We start from the raw sequence: 14,079 nt of genomic DNA, 5'->3' as shown, positions 1-14,079 counted from the left end.
AGTGGGGGAAATGTGATGTGGTAGTTAAGGGAGTTGTGCCCAATTTCACGACCTTTTTTAGATGCAGGAAGGTAGAGATAACATGATCCCAGGACCTTGCAATCCCAGGATACCGCAACAGTTATAAACACATTCTGGTTGCCAAAAGTACCCAAATGTTGATTATATCAGGGCTTTTCAACTGGTGGCATGCATACCACTGGTGTACGCGAGCACCTGGATGGTGGTATGTGGCGTCACCTTCCTCCCCCCGCCTCCCCCCTGCTCCTTCCCAGCTTACTTGCTGCTGGAAAACATGCTGCTGCAGGAACCTACCAGGCTGCGCAAAGAGCGCAGGTGCAGAGTGAAGCCCCGCCCTCCCTTGGGACTCATTGTGTAGCAACCATGTTGTCCTTCCCCCAGAAGCAAGCATGAGCCTGAAGGGGACAGAGCCATCCACTCCCTTGGCAGGTAGGTATTTGCATCCACTCGTGTCCATCTTCTTTTCCTCCCCCCCCCTGCAAGCTTACGATACCCCTCACGGCCCTCACATTGCCTCCCTCCTGGGGCTTGAGAGATTTCCCCCTCTCCTCTTCCTGATGGGAAGCAAAGTGGCCAGATGGCACGCGCCCTCCCTGAGGATTCATCCTGTGGCAGCAGGTGGGAATCGAGGCCCATGTTTGTTTTCCTGATGCACGCCAGGGCAGGTGAAGCCATCAGAACATGGGTGTGGAGGGAAAAACGTGCCCAACTCCCTCCCCCCCACTGTTGGCAACTACGTACAGCTGGCCCTGACCTCCGCTGACTGGAGCCCATTGGCAGAGGTCGGGGCTGGCCATATGGGATTGCCAGCTGATCCGTATGGCCAGCCCCGACCTCCGCAAGTGGAAAGCGAGGGAGATTGCCAGGAGCACGAATCGGTGCGTGCTGACAAACGCTGATTTCGCACTGCTGCAATCTCCCTTGCTCAGTTTCAGCTTTCCTTGCTGCAAGAGAAAGCAAGCTGAAACCGAGCAAGGGAGATTGCCAAGAACGCAAATTGGCACATGCTGAGAAATGCCTATCTTGCACTGCTGCAATCTCCCTCACTTGGTTTCAGCTTGCCTTGCTGCAAGAGAAAGCAAGCTGAAACGGAGCGAGGGAGATTGCCAGGAACATGAATTGGCTGATCTCACGCTGCTGCAATCTCCCTCGCTCGGTTTCAGCTTGCCTTGCTGCAAGAGAAAGCAAGCTGAAATGGAGCGAGGGAGATTGCCAGGAACGTGAATTGGCCAATCTCGCGCTGCTGCAATCTCCCTCACTCAGTTTCAGCTTACTTTCTCTTGCAGTAAGGCAAGCTGAAACCAAGCAAGGGAGATTGCAGCAATGCGAGATCGGCGTTTCTCAGCATGCGCCTATTCGCGTTCCTGGCAATCTCCCTCTCTTGGTTTCAGCTTGCTTTCTACAAGAGAAAGGTGGGCCGCAGGGCCACCTCCACAAGTGCTGCTCTAGTGCAGAGTGGGAGAGGCCGGTCCCTATTTGGCCTGCCAGCCCTGGGAGAGCCCCGCACAAGCAGCTCACCGGCCGCCGAACCCTGACTTTCGAGCAGGAACGGCCTTGCCCTGCTTGCCCTTAGTTGGCACCGGGAGCAGCCACTGCCACCCGCCCTGCTTTTCACAAGCCCTGCTATGCCGCCACCACAGGTTTTCAGCAGCGGGAGGCTCCAGAATGAGGGCCTGTCAGGGCTGCTCCGGCGGGCCGATTCTGTGGCAGTGGGGCATGCTGGTGCCCTGCACTGCATTCTGCTGCAGGGGCTGCCCTGGGAAAGGTGAAAGTGCAGCTGTAGTCAGGGACATTCAACTGCTCCAAGCCCTGTCTGGCTGGCTTTGTGCCTCCATCCCCCAAGAGAAGCTGGTTGTGAGTTGCTAGCGTGCACTTCCCTGAGTTTGTGTTCCACTTTTCATGGAATAATATCTTCAACAGAAGAAGCAAGAAACAGTTCCTCGGTACATTTTAAGACAAGTCAATGACAAACAATATTTCCTTTAAGCATTCTTCCTTCACTCATCTGATCTGCTGACCAAGATTTATATTAGTATATCTGAAAGAAAAATAATGAATATCCAAAATTTGCAATATGCTTACTATGTAACTTTTGAGGAAAGTAGACCAGAAAGCTAGATTTCCTTTTATTGTTTGCCAACCTTTGCTTAACAAAATACTGCATGATTAGTTAATTGTAACATTGTTTGATTTATCATTATCATTACCAATTGCATTGAAAATGCAAAAGCCCTTGACTTGTTTCTCTGGTGGTCAATAATTTAAAAAATGAATATAGCATAGATTTAACATTTTCTATGCTAACTATGGAACTATATTTGGCTATTTTTACCTTTGGACGAGTGATATAATCATCAATGTTTCTACTACAGACAGTCTTTACAGCTTTTTTCCACATGGCCTGTGTCATACCATTAAGTGTGTTTAGTTCTATTTATCTGAAAAATACCTTTCACTTACTTTGAAAACAGAAATTTCTAAAGTAGTGCCAACCAGAAGTGCTGGACTATAACTTTCATAAGCCCTAGCCACAGGAAAATTTTAATCTTATCATCTTTGGAAGGCAACACAGTGAGGAAGACTGATGCATATAGTTTTTTAAATGAATATTTTCTTTAAATTGACCAAGCAGAATATTCCTTGGCATGAGGCTTGTACTCATTGTTATTCCCCAATCACTCCAAAATCATTTGGGATTTGTGGTAAATTAGTTGTTCAATATCTTTCCATCAATTATTGTTGGTTAACAAATGCTAACATTGAATTGAAATATGCTTTAATCACATATAGTAATTATTCCTTTCCCCATAATTTCTTGTAATTAAGCAGTAATCCCACTTGATAGAATCTTTAATAGATAAAAATAAGTCACATAATGATTTAAAAATATTGAAAATTTTCTTGATACAAAAGCCAACACAAGCAGGGTGGTATAATTATGAAAACACTTTTCAGAAAGCTGACCTAATATTTATGCTATTCCATAATACCTATTAAATAGATTTTGTCTTAAATGACCTGAAATATGTAATCTTTAAAAGTTTTTTTTCCTTTATAGAAGACATAGGCAATTATTTAATACAACCTAAGAATACAACTTATTAAATCCTTTTTAAAATTTAATGGCTGCCTCCATGTTTACATCAATGAGCACTTTGATAATTTATATTTTGATTGCAGCCAAATTCAATGCAAATTTACACAGAATTAAGAGGATTTCTTAGTAGGTTTTACTCCCTGGTAAATATGCATAGGTTTACAGCTTAGGTCTATACAGTACACTCATCTAATAACTATTCACCTGTTCCAGAGTGTTTGTAGACACTAACATTCAAATAGGAGAGATGAATGGAAGATGCTTTATGGATTTAGTTCATCTATCTTTAAGCAATCAGATACTGGCCAATGTAGTCATTGCAAAGGATTATGAAAAAGTCCCACAATGTCAGTGCTTGCTCTGGACTTGTGACAGATGTGAAGCTCCCTTACGCACAACTGGTAATCAAGTAAGACATTTTTAACTAATTATGCAGAGAGTGTTCATTCAAACGAATATTGCTTTGATGCTGTAATGCTTTTTTCTCTGTTACATTTTTAAATTAATTTTTGTTAAAGAAGATATGACATCTACAAGATTTACATCTACAAGGCTAAACAATTAAAACATATATTGGTGATTTAACTATATAAAACCATTAATATCTGTTACAACATTACATTAATCTGTTTAATGAAATCTGTTACATTGCCCAGGCCCCTTTTAATAGTAACTTCCTCACCTTATGGCAGGGTGGCATTAACACACAGGACTGTATAACAAAGACTGATGACATTCAAGACCCAAAATAGCCAATATCAGTAAAATAAGTCAGCCTGCCCTGGGAATCTGGAGATGAGAGAGGAGATCAATGGCAAAAGAGTGTCCCTGTAGAATTGGCAGGAGAACAAAACTAGTTCCTATTGCATCCGCCCCTTAGGGGCACCATTGTTTAGCAAAAAGGGGTTATCTCCCTCCCTATGTTCCTATGAGGAGAGTGTTGGAATTAGCCGAGGATTAAGCTCTTCTGAATTTCAGAAGGTGATCTTGTCCATATAATTATCTGGTTTGAATTGGAAACTGGTTGCTAGTGAAGACATCCTGGGGTATACCTCCTTAATCTAATTGCCTTTTATATCTTGACACCTTTGCTTCAAAATTGAGTTAGCTTGTTCCAATCAACTTCAAAAGACCATCTGAAGAAAAGTAATATAATTTCCACATGGAGTCAAAATTGCCTAGTATAGTTAAAGGGACCAATCCATCTTGACTATGTAATAATTTCAAACAAGCATAATCAAAATTCAGCTTCAAGTCTAGTGATTTCTGCTTCTTGAGGGGCATCTTATTTGGGATGTTGTGAGGAATCTGAAAAATATTTCTCAAAAATTTGGAGTGGATTTTCTCTAATGTTGCCAACTTGCTATAAGGCACTAATTAAATCCCATTCAGTACCTGGGTAGGAGCCTTAGCTGTAAATAACTTAATAGGAGCAAGAATGAACTGTATGCCTTAATTAAAGTAGAAGGCTTGCAGTACTGAAGCTGATATTTGTGCCTTAGGATATGTTGTGCTGATGAGCATTTCAGGTTCCAGTGGCTTGAAAAAACATCCCTAAGTAAGATTTTTATGGTGTACCATCCTATTTGCCAGCTCTATAACTTGGGGGTATTTGGAAAATATAAGGACTTGCAATGATTTATGACTAGGTCCTCATTATTGCAATGAAGGAGTATGTAAGTATGAGCCTTGGTGGAGCAGTGGGCTAATGCCTCCTTAAGTAACACCAGCTGCCTGCAATTAGTGCAAGTTCGCATCCCACCAGGCTCAAGGTTGACACAGCCTTCCATCCTTCCGAGGTAGGTAAAATGAGGACCCAGATTGTTGGGGGCAATTAAGCTGACTTTGTAATAATGCCGCTTGGGGTTTGTGTGTGAAAGCCCTAATAAGCAAGCATATACATAGAATGAAGGCTACTGCTAAGCTTGTAAGCCGCCCTGAGTCTTCGGAGAAGGGCGGGATATAAATGGAATTAAAATAAAAAAATAAATAAAATGTAAGACTCTTCAAAGCTGAGAGGAATTAAGGGCAAAACCTCCATTATCAGCATAAATTAATAGCCTATTGGACCAGTTTAGGAAGATGGAAATCTAGGCTGATTAAAGTGGTCAATGAACTTATCTAAAAATAGGGCTAGAGTTAGCATTATATACAAGTCACTTTCATGTCTTTATACATTTTAAACATTAGTAGGAACAGTTGTTTATCAAAATAGAATTCAGGATAGCAGTTGGAAAGGACCTTGGAGGTCTTCTAGTCCAATCCCCTGCTCAGTTAGGGGACCATATACCATTCCAGACAAATGGCTGTCTAGTCTCTCCTTAAAAACCTCTGGTGATGGAGCACCCATCATTTCTGGAGGCAAGCTGATTGATTGTTTTCACTGTCAGGAAATTTCTCCTTAATTCTAGGTTGGTTCTCTCTTTGATAATCTTCCATGCTTTACATCTCATCCTACCCTCAGGTGCTTTGGAGAATAGGTTGATCCCCTCTTTGTGACAGCCCTTCAAATATTGGAAAACTGCTATCATATTACCCTTATCAATTATGAGAATCTTTAAGTTTGCTTCTCTAGATCAATTCAGATTCAAACAATCTAGGAGTTTAATCTTTGCATGTTTAGCATAAATTTTACTAATTCTACAGCAGTGAAGAATTGGCAGGTTCTTCTCTTTTGCCTCTCATATTTATTAAATTTGTAGGCCATCCATCTCCCTGATAAGGTGACTCTAGGGTAGGAATTATAATAGAATCTTGGGAGGATTGTCTATAGCTGTAAACAAAGAAGATAGAAGAGATGCCAATCAATCCACACTGTTTTTTTTGTATTTCATAAATCATATAATCCGGTAAGTGGAATTTTCTTTACATAGTCTGAAATTTGGTTCAGACCTCTCTTGGCCTCTTGACAATTTTAATTGAAACAGGCTTGAAACCTATAAACCTCTTGATAATATGCAAGCATGAGACAGTTACTGTGGTTTGGAGGAGGTTGATCAGTTTATCATAATTATTCAAAACAGCATCATCAATATTATCTTTTACAATTGCTACATGGAGTAGGTTAGTTGTCTCTGAAAATTTAGTAATTTTAACTCAAACCTGAGTAGGGCAAACAATATCCCTTAGAATGGAAATATAATGAAATGATGAAATAAACCTAGCAAAGAGACCAACATTCATAATTTGCATATATCAGAGGAAGAAAAACAAGAAAATTTGTTAAAAAGAAATTTAAGGAGAATAGTGACACCTACTGTTTAAAATAGATAAAAAAATATAATGTGCAATGCTTTGGAAAATTGATTAAAACTTGACAGTTTTTTGCCATTACATCACATAGTGTTTGTTTTTGCCTTTTCTATTGTTATATTGTCTAGGGCAGACATGCCAAACACAAGGCCCAGGGGCCGGATCCAGCCCATGGAGGGCCCAGATTTGGCCTCCAGGGCTGCCCCAGCCCTGGCCATCTCAACCCAGCTGGGCGCGCCCCCCCTGCACATGAAATAGTGAGCACTCAGGGGCTGGTGGTGAACAGCAGCAGCTGCAGCTCATTTGCAGATTGGCTTTGCTGCCTCCCCTCCCTAAAATCCAGCCAATAATAGAACTCTTTGGATTGAATGGGAAGTTAAGAGGAATTGGCATGAGTTGAAATTAAAAGGCTGAGTCAACTGCTCCCCTCCCCAATTATTTTGTCAGAGACGTGGAAAGTGTTTCTTGCTTTTACTTCCTCTCATCTGCTCTTTTATAATTTAATCCAGCCTTACCCAAACTAATGTTCCCATCATCCTGTGGCTATGCTGGCTAGAAATGGAATGCCTTATTTTCTCTGTTGTATGCACCTAGGAGGCAGTAGGTCTGTGGGATTTAGATGAATTTAAACATTTGTTTCTTCTGCCTAATTTATTAAATCAATATCTAATTCAAAATTAAATGTTCTGGAGAAATCCAGTGTGGTTTACAAGAAAACTCTCAAAGACAGCTATTGTAAAGTTTCACCAGCACTGTTTAAAACAATATTAAAAGTGTCTAGTTTAAGAAAGAAAAATATTAGTAGTAATTTACTTAGTGCTGTTTGACCATAAAATGTGATGTTGTTCTATATATGCATGGCTGAATAGTGTGTTTGGAGTTGTCTCTAAATGGGTGAGGGATGCACTGTTCATATTTACCTTGGGAGAAAGTTCTATAATTAGGGTGCTGTCTCTGAGAAGGCTCTGCTCGTGGCTACTGTTCTATAAACCAAACCAGGGGGACCATCTGGTCTAAATGGATGGTAAACAAAAATGATTAGGGGGCTGGAGTCTAAAACATATGACAAATGTTTGTGGGAATTGGGTATGTCTAGCTTAGTGAAGGGACGCGGTGGCTCGGTGGGTTAGGACGCTGAGCTTGTCAATCAGAAGGTCGGCAGTTTGGCGGGTCGAATCCCGAGTGCCGCGTAGCAGAGTGAGTGCCTGTTACTCGTCCCAGCTTCTGCCAACCTAGCAGTTCAAAAGCACGTAAAAATGCAAGTAGAAAAATAGGGACCGCTACGGTGGGAAGGTAACAGCGTTCCGTGCGTCTTTGGCGTCTAGTCATGCCGGCCACATGACCACGGAGACGTCCTCGGACAAGCGCTGGCTCTTCGGCTTTGAAACGGAGATGAGCACTGGCCCCTAGAGTCGGAAACGACTAGCACGCATGTGCGGGGGAACCTTTACCTTTTTAGCTTAGTGAAAAGGACTAGGGGTGGTGATATGATAGCAATGTTCCAATATTTGATGGGCTGCCATAGAGAAGAAGGGGTCAACCTATTCTCCAAAGCATCAGAAGGCAATAATAAATGGAAACTAATCAAGAAGAAAACCAGCCTAGAAATAAAGACTTGTAAAAACAACTAACCAGTGAAAAGGCTTGCCTTCAGAAGTTGTGGATACTCCATCACTGGAGGTTTTTGTCATCGTCTGTAAAAGAAATAGAGTTGCAACATTTCTTCACTTTGATAGTCTCCTGTCTGGATTATTCTAATGCAGTATATGTGGGGCTGCTATTGCAAATGTTTCAAAAACCAATTAACCTAAAGGGGACTGTCAGACTTTGATTCTGGTGTATGCACTCATAGCTCAATCCTTTTGCCATCTGAATTAACTGGCCAGTCTGTCACTCTTATGGATGTAGGCTGTTATTTCTCTCCCACCTTAGCTATTTCTATTAGATAGAAAACGAGGACACTGTAATCCAAGTAAGGGTAAGTCAGAGAAAGTCCAATTCAAATAGAGAATCAATTGTGTTGTTAACATTGCACAGTACTGACAAAGGTATCTCAGTGAAGCATCAGTAAAAAATGCAGTCTTGACTTCCAAAACATGTTAACACATTTAAACATATAAGCTCCCCTCTTTGAGGAAGATGGACAGTTTAGAAATATGAAATGTAAATAAATAAATATTCTGTGAATAGATGAGCTCCCTAAAGTGGCGCAACACCCCATATGTGATGCAGACCCTTTACATTCTTAAACATTTTTGAGGACTCCAAAAAGCTTTTGTTTGCATATATCAATACCTACTGTATTGAAACAGAAATTTTACACATGTTTATCAATTCATTTAAAGATAACAATCAAAAGCCTTCCTAAAATCTATAAAATTTATGATGTAGGGTCCCAGTCCCTTACTTAAACTTGAGATACCATATCAATCTAATCAGATAAACCAAGTGGAGACTTCTTGATCAAGCAGCACTTTATTTGATCAAATTAAGCAGCTGGGTGGCCAATGAACTGGAATGCAGGCAGAGTTACGTCCAGAAGTGCCACGCATTAGGAAATTGGTAGCATTGCTTCATAAACTTTGTTAGCCAATGAAAATCAGACAACAGAGCCATTACATCATAAGAAACACATCAATCATTCCTGTACACTCCCTTATTCCCTCCTTCAGTATATCCCATCCATGTACATGTTTCCCACACTTGCATGAAATTTCTCTGGTGCAAAAGCTGATTACAAAAAGCAAGAAAGCAACAGTTAAACTAAACAATTTCCCTTTGTTCCAGAACCCTTCATTCCCCCCTTTAATGTTTGTAACAGAACGCTTTCTGTTACTTGGTGACCAATGACATATATTCTTTTGTTATTGCGGTGATAATCAGGACCTTGGCTGGCTTACGGGGTTTATCACTACTTACATAATATGCTATGACCTTCATTCCTGAGATGGTAGAAATAACTGTTCTTTGGGTAACAGGAATCAAAGATTGCAAAACCAAAAGACCTCTAAATGCTAACATAACCAGAAAATTTTCCCTTTGCCAATCACCAAAGATCTCTCCAAACCAGGTTTGGCAATTGTCCAGGTTTCCAAAGAAGCTGGGTGTATTTCTTCCACAACAACATGTAAAAAGGAAAACCATACCCCCCTTTAATTTTGTAGTGTTATTTTAACCAATCAATTTTCTTTATCTTTCTGTACGTATACTTCTTGCCTTGGGCTAATGGAGGTTCCTGTGCAAGCATAGTATAGAGGAGCAAAACAGCATTGTTATTCTAAATGCCCTTGATTTGTAATTATTTCTGATATAGCTTGCAGTCTAACAATTCGATTAAGCATATAAAAAAGAGTCCTATTACTTATACATTCCATCTTCTTGCCACGTAGTAGGTCCACCTGGGGCAGTTCAGTTCAGGGTGGCATCTGTTAGATTGGTCCCTAAGGTAGACAGTTGGGGAATGTTTGCCATGGGATTTTGGGGTTAGGCCAAATCGGTGGTAATCCACCAAAAGGATACTTAGGTGCTCACCTTCAAGAGATGCTCACACCTAAATCTCCCCAAGGTTTTTACCAGAACCTTCTCTTTTTAAAACAGAGGCTTCCCACTATGGAAGTGGTCACATGTTGGGTCTATTGGTGGCTTTCCCCAGTGAGATTTTGACTAGTCAGTGCAGTAAAATTTACTTCACGTACCTGCCAAGACCATTTTTCACCCATGTTACTACCCACACAGATATAACAGTTAGTCACATTTAGAGATGAAGCAATTCTTTTGGGCCAGATCAATAAAACGATTCTTTGATGCTGAGAGAATTTCAATTGTGGTTTCCAGTTCATCGTAAAAAGAATGAAAAACTCGAAAATGTTTTTGGGACGGTGGTATAATAATGTGTCTGGTTTAATCAATAGCTGGTCCAAATGATGCTGAGAAGTCTGCTGGTCTGGTTATCTCAAAGCACACCGGGTTGCAGGAATCAGCATTGCACTGAGAAGTGCTGACTCCTTTAATCATATTGAATTTTCCTTTCATTGTGCCAGGTTGGGTAGGACTGCATTATTGTGAGCAACTTCTGCAAAGGGGAGTAGGTCCGTCCAATTTGTTTGCTGGAAATTAATAAAACATCTTAAATATTGCTCAAGTACTGAGTTCCCACATTCCGATTGGCCTTTTGCCTAAGGATGATGACAAGATGACAGTCCCTGAGTAGTTCTTAAGAGGGATAAAAATTCCTTCCAAAACTTTGACGTAAATTGCACTCCCCTATCAGATATGATGCATTGGGGTGCTCTATGCAGTCTGTAAATGTGCTGCACTAATAGTTTCACTAAGGCTTTTGTGGTGGGAATCTTTTGGCATGGGATAAAGTGTACTTGTTTGGAAAACAAATCTGTGTCCACCCAGATGACAGTGTTCCCATTGCTTTCTGGTAATTCCACTATAAAATCCATGGCTATTTCTTTCCAGGGGGCTGAGGGGTTCGCCACTGGTTGTAACAGTCCGGGTGACTTCCCCTGCAGCCTCTTAGTGGTTGCACATGTTTGGCAGCTGGCCACGTAGCTTTCTATGTCCTTTTTCATGGATGGCCACCAAAATTGCCTTTTAGTTAAATGTAAACTTTTTACAAACCCAAAATGTCCTGCTGATTTTGTATCATGGCACAACTGCATAAAATTGATCCTCTGGGTGACAGGTATATATAACTTCTCCCCCACCCAGGGTAGTCCCTCTTTGATTGTGCACACATGTCTATTTTCTGGAACCATTCATCTGTTTCCAAAGACTTTCGGAATTCAATTCCAGTTTGGCTATCCAGCTGCGGCTTCATTTTAACTTGGGCCCTGGAGATTACTTGTGCTGCCAGTTGTTGTTCTGGTATAAGTGGTTTAGAGTCAGTGGCTTGTGTGCTGTTATTATTGGGGCATGTAAAACAGTGCATGTGCCAGGAAATTCTTTCCCCCTGGTAAGTGTTTAAGTGTGAAACGGAATCGGTGAAAGTGCTGAGACCAGTGGGCTTGCTTAGGAGTGAGTTTCCTGGGTGTTTTTAGTGCTTCCAGGTAAGACTTAAGATATATGTTTCCCACACTTGCATGAAATTTCTCTGGTAGAAAAGCTGATTACAAAAGCAAGAAAGCAACAGTTAGACTAAACAATTTCCCTTTGTTCCAGAACCCTTTTCCACAATAACAACAAGTAAGTAAAAAGGTTTTTGCATGAGAATCTGAAGAGAGTAATTTAAAAGGGGCCAAGGTCCCTGTGCAATTTTTTTAAACAACAAAATCTGCAATTTACTGTTTCTTCCACAGCCTGGGGTAGGGTAGGGAACTCTCTCTCTCTCTCTCTCTCTCACACACACACACACACACACACTCACTCACACACAACCACCAGGGGTTTTTCCTTAACAGTCACACAGTTTTCATGATTCCCAGTTTCTTCCAGCAATCTCACATTGCAGGCAACTAAATTCCTGCCTTTCAGGTATCACACATACACATACACACACACATTTGCACATCAGCATATTCACATAATCACTTCCATTCAAACTACTTGCATAAACAATTTCACATACAGATATTTCATTTTCACACTTTTTACAGGCAAACCATTTATTTTTAAATAATGCCTTTTTGACCTTTTTCCAAGTCTTAGAAATAATACAAAACAACACAGGCACACTTATATACACAGATACTGTTGTGTAGTGGGTTCTGGAGAGCAGGAAGGACGCCAGGCCGATGAGTACAGCATAACAGCTCTTTATTAGGTGGAAGTGACTGTACTGGGGAATAGGGGTTACCTGCACTCTTTATATACCTGGCCAGTACCTGGCCAGGTACAGAGCCAACCAATCAGATTGAACCTGTTTTCTGTCGAAACTGATTCCCGCCAAAACAGTTACAGTTCAATGCCTCCTGGTGGTGACTCTTATGCAAGTGCTTTAGGTGTTCCTTTAAGCCTAATACATAACAGATCCCATTAAGACAACGTTTCCAGGACTTCTTGATCAAGCAGCACTTTATTTGATCAAATTAAGCAGCTGGGTGGCCAACGATCTGGAATGCTGGCAGAGTTACATCCAGGAGTGCCACGCATTAGGAAATTGGTAGCATTACTTTATAAAGTTTGTTATCCAATGAAAATCAGACAACAGAGCCATTACATCATAAGAAAGACATCAATCATTCCTGTACACCCCCTTATTCCCTCCTTTAGTATATCCTACCCATGTACATGTTTCCCACACTTGCATGAAATTTCTCCGGTGGAAAAGCTGGTTACAAAAAGCAAGAAAACAGCATTTAGACTAAACAATTTCCCTTTGTTCCAGAACCCTTCAATGGCAAGTTTGGAGATGGAACTCAATACACTGCTCGATAATGTTGCATAGTTCAGGGGTCCCAAACCCCGGGTTGCAGCCCACTACAAGGCTGCAGCCTGTTCAAAACTGGGCCACAAGTGAGATTGGCAAGCATGCACACATGAAGCTCCACTCGGGCTGGAGTAGAGGGCGCTTGTGCTCATGTGCAAAGTTCCACTTGCATGAGTGGAGGGTGCTTGTGCTCATACATGAAGCTTCATTCATGCAAATGGAGCTTCGCTGTGAGTGATCTCCGCTTGTGAAATGGAGCTTCATGCATGAGCAGAGCTTCAGGTGCATGAGTGGCAGGCTCTTGCGCTCACGTGGGAAGCTCCAGCTGCGCAAGTGGAGGGCACTTGAGCTCATGCATGAAGCTCCACTTGTGTGAGTGGAGGGCACTTGTGCTCATACACAAAACTCCATTCATGCTCCACTTGTGTGAGCGGAGGACACTTTGCGCTCACACGCGAAACTCCATTCATGCAAATGGAGATTCTCTGTGAGCTCCCTCCACTTGTGCGAGTGAAGCTTCACACATGAGCACAAGCACCCTCTGCTCAAGCGGCCTCCCCCCGTGTGGCTGGAGCTTTCCACATGAGTGTAAGAGACTGCCACTCACATGCCTGAAGCTTCAAGTGTGAGCACAAGCACCCTCCACTTGTACATGAAGCTCCATTCGTACGAGTAAAGGATGCACATGCACCCCCCTCGCATAAATGAAGCTGCACATTTGCGTGAGCACCTGCCACTCACATCCCCTGCACTGGGCCAGGTCACCAAGCTGGAAAGGTTGGGGACTGCTGGCGTAGTTGGTTCATTGACTGATGCAGAACTTCCAATAGTTGATACATTTCATTATACAGTTTCCCAAACTGTAAAAATCATATTTGTTAATACTGCCACCAAGCATGTCAGAAAACTTTAAGTTCATAATGGTAGATACAAGTATTCCAAAACTCTCATTTGAAAGCTCAGATTTTACTATTGGCAACAAATACTGACAGTTGTTTTCTAAAAGTGACAGATTCTCTTCATTCACTTTTGAAAAAATGTCTGCTAGATATCCAAGTCTGAATAACTATCATTTGTTTTGATTCTTTCTTTCAAATAAAAATGCTATATTGTTGTATTATATCTGTAAACAGTTAAAGTATATATGTATTAACAAGTTAAACCGTTATACGTTGAGGGAAAACCAAATCTGACAGGAGAACACGCGGGAACTTTGACAGCTGTCAAAGTTCCCCGCACGGCGCAGGCGCAACCACTGACAGCTCGCGGCTGTCAAAACACCGAGCCATGCGGAAGCCTGAACTGTCAAGAACAGACGACGCGGATTGGTCCG

This window comes from Vipera ursinii (assembly GCF_947247035.1).
Source record: "Vipera ursinii genome assembly, chromosome: 1".
Taxonomy (NCBI): domain Eukaryota; kingdom Metazoa; phylum Chordata; class Lepidosauria; order Squamata; family Viperidae; genus Vipera; species Vipera ursinii.
This window is presented reverse-complemented; position numbering follows the sequence as displayed.